Raw genomic sequence first — 12,187 nt, 5'->3', positions numbered from 1 at the left:
CGTCGGTAGAAATATGCTGAGCTGTGAAGTCTGTATCTACATCTCTCCTCTTACTGCAGTGTTTCTAGGATCAGATGGGAGATGCTCTAATGGCAATAGACCTCGGCCTCAGTTACTGACTCACTGAATGATCCTCCGTGTGGCCCTTCCCTTCCGTGTGCCTCAGTTTCTGCACCTGTAATATGGAGATAATACTTGCCGCATGTACGTGGCATCCTTTTAGAAAGGATTCCAGAGCACGCTGCCATCTGGTTATCGTACAAACTATGTACGGCAGAGGCAGACTAACGTTCTCAAACTGTGGCCAAGGACCACTGGTGTCTGCAGAGCACGTCCCAGTGATTCATGGAGCGGTGGCTGCCAAAGTTGTGATGCATCCGTCTCCAGGCAGTGATGGTTCCTGTTAGTGAGAGCCTAGTCCAGGTGTCTCTTGGATTTTCCTGATGTGTCTTTGACCAATTCCGCTTTCTTGGAAGGAAATCCATTTGTAATCAAATCTGCACAGGGCCTCAAAACTGGAGGGATCATAAAATCAAAAGGACAGAAGAGACTCCATAGTGACCTAGAGTGATGAGATTGGTGGAGAATGCAGACAACAGAAGATAATGTTAAAGTTAGTAAGCGTCTCCTGTATGTAATATTACTAGCTATTAATATTTTTACAGTATTACTGTAATATCCAAAGGCCCTAGTCAGGATCAGGCCCCTGTTTTGCTAGGTGCTGTACAAACACACAGACAGACATGCTCCCTGTTTCAAGAGCAGCACAAAATTACAATATATATTTTTAAAGCTCTGAAATAAAGTGTAACAGGTGAATGTAACACACAGGAAGAAAGGAGAACAAGGGTGATGGTGATTTAAAAAAAACAAAACACTGTTATCCTGACTCTGTAAATCCAAATAAAGATGGCTTTTTGGAGGCCCAAACACTAAAAGAAAAAAAAAGTGCATAGTCCTACGCTGTGGGTACTTTGGCATTATTTAAAAATACAACAAAAATTAATGCCTAAACATAAGCGAAGTACAGCCACACAACGCAGCCGATCTCGCCACCAGCAAATCAGGCGATTCAAAAGCTTAAACACCGTGCAACAGTTTCCCGCCTCTACAATTGCTTCCCCCTACACCTTCATTTTGAAGTATCAGGGGGATGGGGTTAAGTTTTGCAGCATGTCCTGGAGGTCACTGGATTTGGGCCATTTCAGAATCCAGTGCATGTGTGTGAAAATTCCAAGGCCATGGGACCCTTACAGAAAATGCCCCAGCTTATGTACCCCAGCGTGGCTTCAGCTCAAGAGCTGTTGACCTTGAGAGTGGTGGTGTGGCATGGGGAGAGATGTCTCCCAGGTAGGTAAATCCTAAGGCAATTATGGCTTTAAAGGCCAAAACACAAGACTTTTTAAACTTCACCCAGAACCCACAGCTTACAGAGCACTAGTTTAACATGCTTCTGGCAAGAGATTCCTCTTAACATGCAGGCCACCGTATTTTGCACTGTTTTTCTCTGAGTTTTAAGGTATAGCCATGTGCAGGAGAGCTCATCGAGGACACAGGTAACTGGTACGCTAGGGCTAGTCCCATCTTCACTCCATCCCAGGACTCACCTGTTGTGTTTGATCCAGCGTTGGATACTGGTTGGTGGTGGTGGGCTTATAGGCATCTCAGCAGCCTTGAGTAGGGGTTTATAGGAGGAGAAGGTGCCATGGGCCAGTAGCAGTGTGAAGAAAAGCGCGGAATAGTCTGTGGGAGCAATGGGCAATTGAGATTGGTATCAGGTGGAGGAGTAGAGGTGTGAGGTCACTATGATAAGAGATGAGTGGATAATCAACAAGGAGTAGAGCTGTACAGAGATTTGAAGGCAAGGACAAGAAGCTTGAAGTCTGGTGGGAAGCAGGGAGCTAGTCAGAGAAGACAGCCAGTGGTCCGAGTGATGACCATAGCAGCTGCATTTGTATGGACTGGAGGGGGCAACATGGGTACCAAGGAAGAAGAAGCAGTAATCAAGATGGCAGACTGCTAAAACACGCTCTGCTACAGTTCACTATCTGTTCTAGAGAGCACGCCAAGAGAGCCAGTGAGAAGAGAGAGAGCGGGAGATGAAACTGGAACTGTTCGCTGGGATACAGTAAAATATACTTTGTTTCTAGCTTTTGGCAGGGCTTGATGTAGGAGAGGCTCAGCCAATGCATTTCCACATCTGCAGGTGTGGGTTCGACGAGGTTTCTATGGCTAGGACATCAAATATAAAATAGTAATCCTCTCATCCTATTCAGTAACATTCATAGTGAACAGGAACGGAAAGAAGTGATCGGAGCAACCTAGTGAATGGTGCTGTGGTAAAAGCTCTTGGATGAAAAAATTAATCTATCATTAATGTGAGGCTTACAGGACTTGCCTGGGAAAGTATTAAAAGAATAGTCAGAGGTTGCTTTCTGGTCAGCTGTACTGCCGGGTATGTGTCCTGAGGTCTTTAAGCATTGCCGCTTCCTCCCAGGGTGTCAGGTAGGGCAAATACAAAGCTCTGTAATGACCCTGTGTTAGAATCCTAGAATATTAGAGTTGGAAGGGACCTCAGGAGGTATCTAGTCCAACCCTCTGCTCAAGGCAGGACTAACCTCAGCTAAATCATCCCAGCCAGGGCTTTGTCAAGCCACAGCTTAAAAACCTCTAAGGATGGAGATTCCACCACCTCCCTAGGTAACCCATTCCAGTGCTTCACCACCCTCCTAGTGAAATTGTTTTTGCTAATATCCAACCTAGACCTTCCACACTGCAACTTGAGACCATTGCTCCTTGTTCTGTCATCTACTATCACTGAGAACAGCCTAGCTCCATGCTCCCTGGAACCCCCTTTCAGGTAGTTAAAGTTAAAGTTATTAAATCCCCCCTGCTATTAAATCCCCCCTCATTCTTCTCTTCTGCAGACTAAACAAGCCTTGTTCCCTCAGCCTCTCCTCATAAGTCCTGTGCTCCAGCCCCCTAAACATTTTTGTTGCCCTCCGCTGGACTCTCTCCAACTTGTCCACATCCTTTTTTTGGGGAGGGGGCCCAAAACTGGACACAATACTCCAAATGTGGCCTCACCAATGCCAAATAGAGGGGAATAATCACTTCCCTTGATCTGCTGGCAATGCTCCTACTAATGCAGCCCAATATGCTATTAGCCTTCTTGGCAACCAGGGCACACTGCTGACTCATATCCAACTTCTCATCCACTGTTACCCCCAGGTCCTTTTCTACAGAACTGATGCCTAGCTCATTGGTCCCCAGTCTGTAGCTGGGCATGGGATTCTTCTGTCCTAAGTAGAGGACTCTGCACTTGTCCTTGTTGAACCTCATCAGATTTCTTTTGGCCCAATCCTCCAATTTATCTAGGTCACTCTGTATCTTACCCCTACCTTCCAGGGTATTTACCACTCCCCCTAGCTTAGTGTCATCTGCAAACTTGCTGAGGGTGCAATCTATTCCATCCTCCAGATCATTAATGAAGATGTTGAACAAAACTGGCCCCAGGACTGATCCTTGGGGCACTCTGGTTGTGACTGGCCGCCAGCTAGACATGGAGCCATTGATCACTACCCGTTGAGTACGATGATCTAGCAAGTTCTCTATCCATTTTATAGTCCATTCATCCAACCCATACTTCTTTAACTTGCTGATAAGAATACTGTGAAAGACTATATCAAAAGCTTTGCTAAAGTCAAGGTATATCAAGTCCACCGCTTTCCCCACATCCACAGAGCCAGTCACCTCATCATAGAAGGCAATCAGGTTAGTCAGGCATGACTTGCCCTTGGTGAATCTATGTTGACTGTTCCTGATCACCTTCCTCTCTTCCAAGTGCCTTAAAATGGATTCCTTGAGGACCTGCTCCATGATTTTTCCAGGGATTGAAGTGAGGCTGACTGGTCTGTAGTTCCCTGGATCCTCTTTCTTCCCTTTTTTGAAGATGGGCACTATATTTGCCTTTTTCCTATCATCAGGGACCTCCCTCAATTACCATGAGCTTTCAAAGATAATAGCCAATGGCTCTGAAATCACAGCAGCCAACTCCCTCAGCACTCTCGGATACATTGCATCTGGCCCCATATACTTGTACGTCCAATCTTTCTAAATAATCCTGAACCTGTTCCTTCAGCACTAAGGGATGCTGATCTCCTCCCTATTCTGTGCCCCCCTGTGTTGGGGAGGGGGTGGGGCACGGAGGAGAGGGAAATGTACAATGTAGTAAAAACAAAGATCCTTCTCCTCTGGAATGGGGGACTGAACGTAGATATCACTTTCTATTTGTAAAAAGCTCCCTCTGTTTGCCCCAGGAGCTTTCACACATTATTGTGCTCCATTGGCCTGAACCTGGGCTAAATTCCACTAGTGCAAATCACAGCTTCCTTGGCTATCCTGCGCAGGGCAACTGCACCAATGGCTAAAACTGGGGCCAGTTTCAAGGGTAGACAAGGCCTTAACGAGAAAGACAACTCTTTACCCCGCCTGCATCAAAGGAAGGTGGGAGTGGTTCCCTAGTGAGAAAAGAGCTGAGGTAAGGTCTGAGCGATGACGAGGAAGGAATCCTAGGAACAGGCAAACTTTGCTATCTAAGCGTGGATTTTTTTGTTAATAAAGCCAAACTCCATGAAGACTTTGGACTTTACACACTGTTTGAAATGTGTTTGCAGAGCCAGTTGTGAAAGATGCCTAACCATAGTATTACTTTGCATCTGGTTACACACCCTTTAAGGAATGGGGGGGGCCAGGGAAGGTTATGGGAGGAGAATGAGCTGAGAACATCAACGTGACCTGAAAAATATAACAGTGCTGTAAATCAGGGATTGAGGAGTGAGCACAGGCTGGATCTGGGAAGCCTTCAGTCTCTACATCTATCCATCACTAGCGCCTTTCATCTGAGAACCTGCAGGGCTGGAAGCTGGGACCCATGGGGGTGCTGGGACCCATGGGGGTGCTGGGCCGCTGAGGCCTCTACATTGCCACTGGAGGCTTAGGTTGGGCTCCCATGGGAGGACCCTGCAACGTTGGGCTTGGCAGGAAGTACCGCCCGGCAGGACCTGCGTGGTGGCTCCCCACAGCCCATTTGGTTGTCCTGTACCAGTACTTAAGCCATGCAGGGAGCTGTCTGAGCAACAACACAGACTGCCTACCGGTGTCTGCTCCAGACCCTGCTTGCGATAGATCCTAGGCTGCAGCTCCTGACCTTGGTTTGTCCTTGACTTCACTATTCGATTGCTGTCTATAACCTGGTGCCCGACTCTGATCTCCTGGTAATCTGAGCCTGCCTGACACCGGATCTCGGTCTGTCCGCGGGCCCATCTCAGACTCTGACCACCTGGCCCTGCCTGACTCCCAAGTCCAACCAGTAGATATGACGGCCCATGTTGTGATCATGATACCATCAGTTAGCTCAACACTTTTTTAAGGCTCAAAACACCTGAAGCCTTATCTACACTACAAAAATTTGTCGACATAAGATATGTCAACTTTCAGCCACATTCAGCAGTGGCTGACCTCCACACTGCTCTCCTTGGGTCGATGGATTGTGTCCTCACCAGCACCACTTCCACCGACCTTCAGGGGCAGTGTGGGGGGAGCCGTGTCTCAGTTCCCTGCAGGGAGCTCCCAGGGTTGCCCTCCCCCACAACTTCAGATCCCAGCCAGGAGGCAGGGACTTCCCCACTTGCAGGCCAGGAGCCGGTTGCAGCCCCCCGCAGCTTGCCGGTGTCCCGGGCTTCCAGCAGGGCTGCAGCTGCCCGTGCCTGGACTCGCAGTCGGGCGGCAGCCGCCCACACCCCGCTTGCAGACGGGAGCCAGGCAGCAGCCTCCTGTGCCCCGGCTGGCAGTCGGTAGCAGCTTGCTGGGTCTGTGTGTCCATTTCACTGCTCCAGTGAGCGGTGACACTGACAGGTATGATAGCCCCTCCGTGGCTCTAAGGGGACACAGTGTCACCCTAACTCTGCCAATAAAAGCCCTACGCCTCTCGTAGAGGAGGTTTTATTTTGTCAGAAAAACAGGGCAGTTTCGTCAGCGGGGAGGTGACTGTAGTGTATACACTAGCACTGTTTTGTCAACAAAACTCTAGTGTAGACCAGGCCTGAGACCTAGAAATTAATCTAATGAGTGGGGAGAGGAATTCAAGTAGCAGTGTGTGACGGGATCCCCGGGGCACAACCTGGAACTGTGGGACCCTTGTGCCCCCTTAACTTTCCAGCCTTGGCTGTCTCACACAAAGCTATGCCAGTGATGAGCAGGAAACCTCTCCAGATGCTGTGATCACTCAGCCATCATCACGTGGAGCCGCACACCCAGCTAAATGGCATGGAGTCTCCCTCAGCTACTCATGAATCAAAGATCAGTCAATTGCCAAACTAGGCTGTCCCATCACACCATCCTCTCCATAAACTTATCAAGCTCAGTTTTGAAGCCAGCTAGGTTTTTTGCCCCCATTCATAAGGCAGGTTTTTCATTCCACAGATCATCCTAGTAACCCTGTTCCAATTTGAGTTCATCTTTCTTAAACATGGAGGACCAGAACTGCACACAGTATTCCAGATGAGGTCTCACCAGCACCTTGTATAACGGTACTAACACCTCCCTATCTCTACTGGAAATACCTCGTCTGATGCATCCAAGGACCATATTAGCTTTTTTCACAGCCACATCACATTGGCAGCTCATAGTCATCCTGTGATCCACCGATATGCCCAGGTCCTTCTCCTCTGTCACTTCCAACTGAAGCATCCCCAGCTTATAGCAGAAATTATCAGTCCCTAAATGCATGACTTTGCACTTTCCACTGTTATGACATGGTATTTAATTCTATAACCATATATTTACTTCTCAAATAATACACTAATGTTTTAATAGAGGCACACATGTAGAATCTCACAGTATTGGGTTCATTCTTTGTATGCCAGATAGTCTGAGAAAGTAACTTTTGTATGAAAAATATGCCTTATGGTCCAGTAATGCCGCTTACTACAGATACAAAAATCTTTAAAATTCTGTACATGAGTTATTTCTCTGAGAAACAGTTTCTGAAATACCAGTATAACAAATCCACTGTTCCAAGGGGCATTCTTGTCTAAGAAGCGACGTCCTTCTAAATACACCTGGCTCATTTCTCCCCTGCATTCAAGTTCTGCAGAGTGCATGGAGGAGGACCAGGAGAGAGCTCCCTGATTGTGCGCTGGCCTGGCCTGGTGTTAAGTGACTATAGAGTTGGTCTAAGATGCCAGTAGAGAGAGCTCTGTCATGCCATGCTCCCAGTCTTCCACAGCATGTCCCTTACATTGGGATAAAGTGTGGGAAGCTGCCATCAGCTATTCTCCACTGGCCATTTATGATCCAGGATCTGGCCCCTCTAACTGACACAAAGATTGCACCAAGAGAATCTGGCCCACAGTATCTGTGGTACTGAGAAAACTTAGCAAAATAGGTGTCACAGAACTGGTTTTATATAATCTAAAATTCAAGTCCTGATATGTGCTGAGCGTGTGCAACTTTTCCTGAAGTCAAGGGAAGTTTCAGATGTTCAGCTATCTATGAGATTTGGCTCTAAGACAATCAAAATAATTATGCATTATGACAATATAAATTAGGAAATCAGTGGAAAAATATATTGCGATCATGTAATTTGACTGTATGATAATGGTAATGCATGCACATGAGGAGGCAGAATTTTAAGGTCACACAGACAACTTTTGGCAATCTCCATCTGTGGAGAGTTGAATTATGCAATCGTTTGAATTTTTTATAGCAATAATTGCATCCTACAGATTTTATATGTATATAGTGTATAATGATCGGAATGATCAAATGATCTGAATTTAGGATTAACCAAAATTAATCTCTGTCCTCGAATCCAGAATTCACATGAAAACTAATTGTAGGAAGGTTTTAGTTATTCCTTGAAACATTTGGATAACTAGTTTTCCTATCATAGGTTATACTGGTGCAAGAGTGCATTTGCCAGTGATATGCACTTACAGTGTACCTGTTCCAGGGAGCTGTGCCTGGTCTGAAGGGTTAAGTACCACTGATACTCCAAAGGTTGAAGAGGGTACCCTGCATCAGTTTCCATTAATTGTGTTGATTAATGGTTCAAGTGTGCCCATGTTTCAGGAACAAAGGGTGCTGGAAACAGCTAGCTGGAACATTTACACTTGCTATGGTTCGGTCCTCTAGTGTAGATGGAGCTAGAGACAGAGGAGGACAGAGTTGGAGACTAGGATTTCAGTAATCTTCTAGCCTTTCATTTACATGGCTTGTTTACTTGGAGCACGTGCAGGAAATGTCAGGTGTACATTTTCTGTGTATAATCACCCTCCCTTTTCTCTCCCCACACCCTGTTCTGTTCCTACGTCTCTTCCCTCTATCGCATTTTTCAGTGCCCTTTGGCAGAGCTGAGAATGTTTACAGCATTCGTTGCACCCTTTCTGGCTCTGCGTCTTCACCCTACATAGAATGATCTGTCAGATGACAAAAGATACTATGACTAATTCTGTTGTCTTTAGCTTATTCATTTGAGTGTCTCTATTCAGTTGCACAGGCAGGAGTAACAGCAAGCTTTCGTATGAAAACGCACACATTGGAAAGGAAATGTGCATGACCTGTAGGGACCACGTCCATGCATATATAGAGAGAGCTCCGCTACAATGTCTCTCCTATCCTTTAGCCTCTCTGCTGACGTAGCTGGCAAGGAGGCAAATTGTGGTGATGCCACTTAGTTGTTGTAGCAATACGGTAGGAGGCCAACATTTCTGTTCTTGACTTGGTCTGCATTTTATATGCGGCATGGTCACTGATTTCTGACATGACATAACTGCCCTGTGTACCTGTATCTTGGCCTGTCTTGGATATGTATAATCCAGCATTGGGTGGGGAGGGCCAGGGTGTTTGCCACTCCTCTTAAATCGAACATCCCAGTTAGTCGAGCTCCATCTACAATCACAAACCCCACCCACGCTCTCCGAGAAGCTTGACATTTTCTCAGTTAAGATTAGGGGCAAATTCTTATTGTTGTCATTGTGTCTCTCTGCAGATTTGGGCAAGGCAGCCTCTGGAGCTGCGTTGGGAAGGATTTCTTTGTTGCCAGCCGTGCTAAGACCTGGATTCCTGTCATTTTAAATGACAAGAGACATTTTGCAGAAGCTGCTATGTCAGGTCCCCAGAGCAGTCCCAGGCTGTATCCTTGGGCGTGTACTGGCTCATGCACCGCCTCGATGTATGCCCCTCAGATAAAGAGCTCGTGAACACGCACACACAATATATAAAAAGGAAAATGCCCCACAAGAGGGTTTTTCAATACCTGCTTCCACCATCCTTAAGGCAGCAGACTTAAATGGATGGGTTTCTATCACTCCCCTCGCTTGTCTGTAACATAATAAAGTAGTTCTTGTTGCCAAGGCAACGTGAGGAAGCAGCATCTGGCATGGGAATATCTCGCCTCCAGAGCAGCTTGCCTCCCGTAGGTTGCCAGGGCCTGATGCTGGCAGCAGACTGCAGTTTCTCTTCTTTTATGACTTGTTACCTCGCTGCTCCGAGTTAATTGAATTTGCATGCTGGAGACAGGCCACTGGGGGAGGCAAATGGATTCTGAACAGGACTGTTTTCCGTGTCACCTGGGATAACTGATTTGTTGTTGGTCAGGAGCCAGATGAAGCAGCCTGCCCTTGTACTTTTGCTTTAGTGTCAAATCTTGGTAGTAACTTCCTGTTGCATAGAGACTTGCAGCATGTTTGCTCTGTAAATAAGGAATGGCCATATGGGTTACTATAGCAGCAACAATGGGATTCAGAGCCTGACTGACAACTGCATCCTATTTCTCAGATCTCTTCCCTTTTACTGGCCCCCTTTGTTCTATCATTTGGTTTCAACGTTCCTTTATTGTACTGATGCTGTCTTCCTTACTCCCTGCCTCACTTGCCGTCCACTATACATTTATAGCAAGCACACACAAACAAAGGCAGCTTCTTACCGAGTTGGCTCCCTGTGTATCCAAGGTGTACTGATATAACAGATGCTGATTTCTTCTAGCCTTCCAGACTCGATCCAACTACAGGGGAAGGAGTTGAAGTCTACTCTGCCTCATATATCAAACTCTCCACCTATGGCGTCAGTGTTGAGAACTCTCACCATTTCACTGCCAATCTCTTAATATTTGGTGTTTTCCTTAAAGCCTCAGGTCCTAAATTTGAGGTACTATGGAAGTATCCCTGCTTTACATTGTTTTTTTTTTTTTAAATCAAGTTTTGTTTTTAGCCTTCATGGCTGCAGCGAGAGGCCTGAAAATATGATTGGAAAGCACCCAAAGTCTCTGAAACAAAGTCTCTGAAAGCAGAAGGCAAACGAAAAGGACCCAGCATTTATCGTTATTTCAAATGTCATGACTTTTTGAGGCTTGACATGATTTGTGAAGGCTGGGGGGTTGGCAATCCTGTGTCTAATTGTTGAATCTTTATTTCCAATGATGAAGGATATGGCAGAAAGAGCCTAACTTGACTTCTACATCTCAGGCAGTGAGAAAGTGTGTTGATGTAAATGGAACTCATATAAGCCTGGAATCATTAAGCAAGAATTAATGTGACAAAAGTTTTCTCGCGTATAATTGCACTTTAACATGCACATCACCAGTTACGTGCAACTGTAACACTTTGTGTTGGGCATGATCTCTAAAGACCTTAGCTTAAGTGTAGGCCATGATCTCAGTTTCCCTTTCCTTCAGTGCACGGCTGTTGGGTTACACTGCTGCCATTATAGGTTGCAGTAGCACTTTTTACAGATCTAGCGCCCAGGGGAAGAGCGCTGAAGTGTGACTGAGCAATAGTCCATAGGCAGCAGAGGTGCCTTTTACTGTCCTGGTGAAAGTCCCTTAGGATTTAGCCCCATTGGAGCAGCCTATGCGTGGTACACAGTTAACTGTTGTTTTGAAAGCTTTGATCCCGGTCTCCTAACATTCCCAATGACTTGCAAAAGGCAGCTGCTAGCTTGTCTCAGCACTGCATGCAGCTTCTGGAGAGAACTTTGCACCAGGTTCCCTCCAAACACAAGTAGGAACACAACTAGGCCGGGCAAAATGCTGCTTGCTTGCTTTTCAAAGCAAGGTTTGAATCCAGAGCCTTCCATACCGCAGCACTCCCCTCTGCCACTGGAGCTCAAGTAGGAACTCCTTTTTACTTGTCCGCAACAGTAGTCTCTCATCCTCCTACGTTGTGCATTCCCCTGTAGTGGCTGGACACCACTCAGGCAGCAGGCTACACCGACACCTTCATTTGAAAAAACACCCTTTCACCTAGGCGAGGCAAGTATCAATAACCCCTGGTACAGATGGGGCAAATAAGGACAACAGAGGTTTCAGAAGGTCATTTGTGGTAGAGCCAGCAATAGAATTCCGGTCCCTCCATACAGTAGAACCAGCCCTTATCCACACTGAATCTTGTTAAATCTAAGCCCCATCTTTGTGCTTGGTTATGCTACCTGAAACCCACCTTTCCAAAGCCCCGTCAGAGGCTCAGCTGAGTCGGCCTGGCAAATAGTTGTATCTGACTGAATTCCATCACCGCAATTGTGTGTGGCTAGTGAATGAGACGGGGGGGGGCTGCAAGAAGAGAAATGATGATCCCATGGGTAAGGGTTGGACTGGGGTCCAGGAGAATGAAGTTTCATCCTCATCCTGCTATGGACTTCTGTGGAATGCTAGGCCCAAGCCACTTTTGGTTGTGGCTAGCTGTCTGTATAGAGAGAGCAAACACCCTCTCGCCCCTGTCCCCAAATGATCTGTAGGAGACAGGCAGGTCTTGTGTGCAAGGCATTGGGGACCAGGAGACTTGGGGACTGCCAGTATTCTCTTACTGACAAAATCACTTCCCCATATCTAGGTCATTTTGGTGCTCCAGGGGTCTTACAGTCCCATTGTGGCCCGTTGAGGATTCAGGAGCCAGTTTGGGCTGGTTTAGGTTTAAGGAGGCTCTTCTCAGGCTCTGGGGGAAATCTCTCTGTCACAACCACCACTCACTCAGGAGTGGGGTTGGCCCTGTATTCAGGGTCCTGGGGGATGCTGAGGGATCGTGCAGACCTGGCCAGCCAGTGTTGTACTTGGTGTAGCAGTTTAAACTGGCAGTAGTGATTAGACTCTTTTCACTGATGAGATGATGGCTCACGAGAGGCCCTGGGTATG

General features: G+C 46.8%; 1 protein-coding gene across 2 annotated transcripts in view; it reads left to right on the top strand.

Moving 5' to 3' along the window:
- Positions 1 to 12,187, top strand: part of SIDT1 (SID1 transmembrane family member 1) — a 77,088-nt gene that overhangs the window by 11,215 nt on the left and 53,686 nt on the right. The gene's annotated exons all lie outside the window — the stretch shown is intronic.

The sequence above is a fragment of the Emydura macquarii genome, unplaced genomic scaffold (assembly GCF_026122565.2).
Source record: "Emydura macquarii macquarii isolate MOO-44397 ecotype Brisbane River unplaced genomic scaffold, CSIRO-AGI_Emac_v2 contig_1119, whole genome shotgun sequence".
NCBI lineage: Eukaryota > Metazoa > Chordata > Testudines > Chelidae > Emydura > Emydura macquarii.
This window is presented reverse-complemented; position numbering and strand designations above follow the sequence as displayed.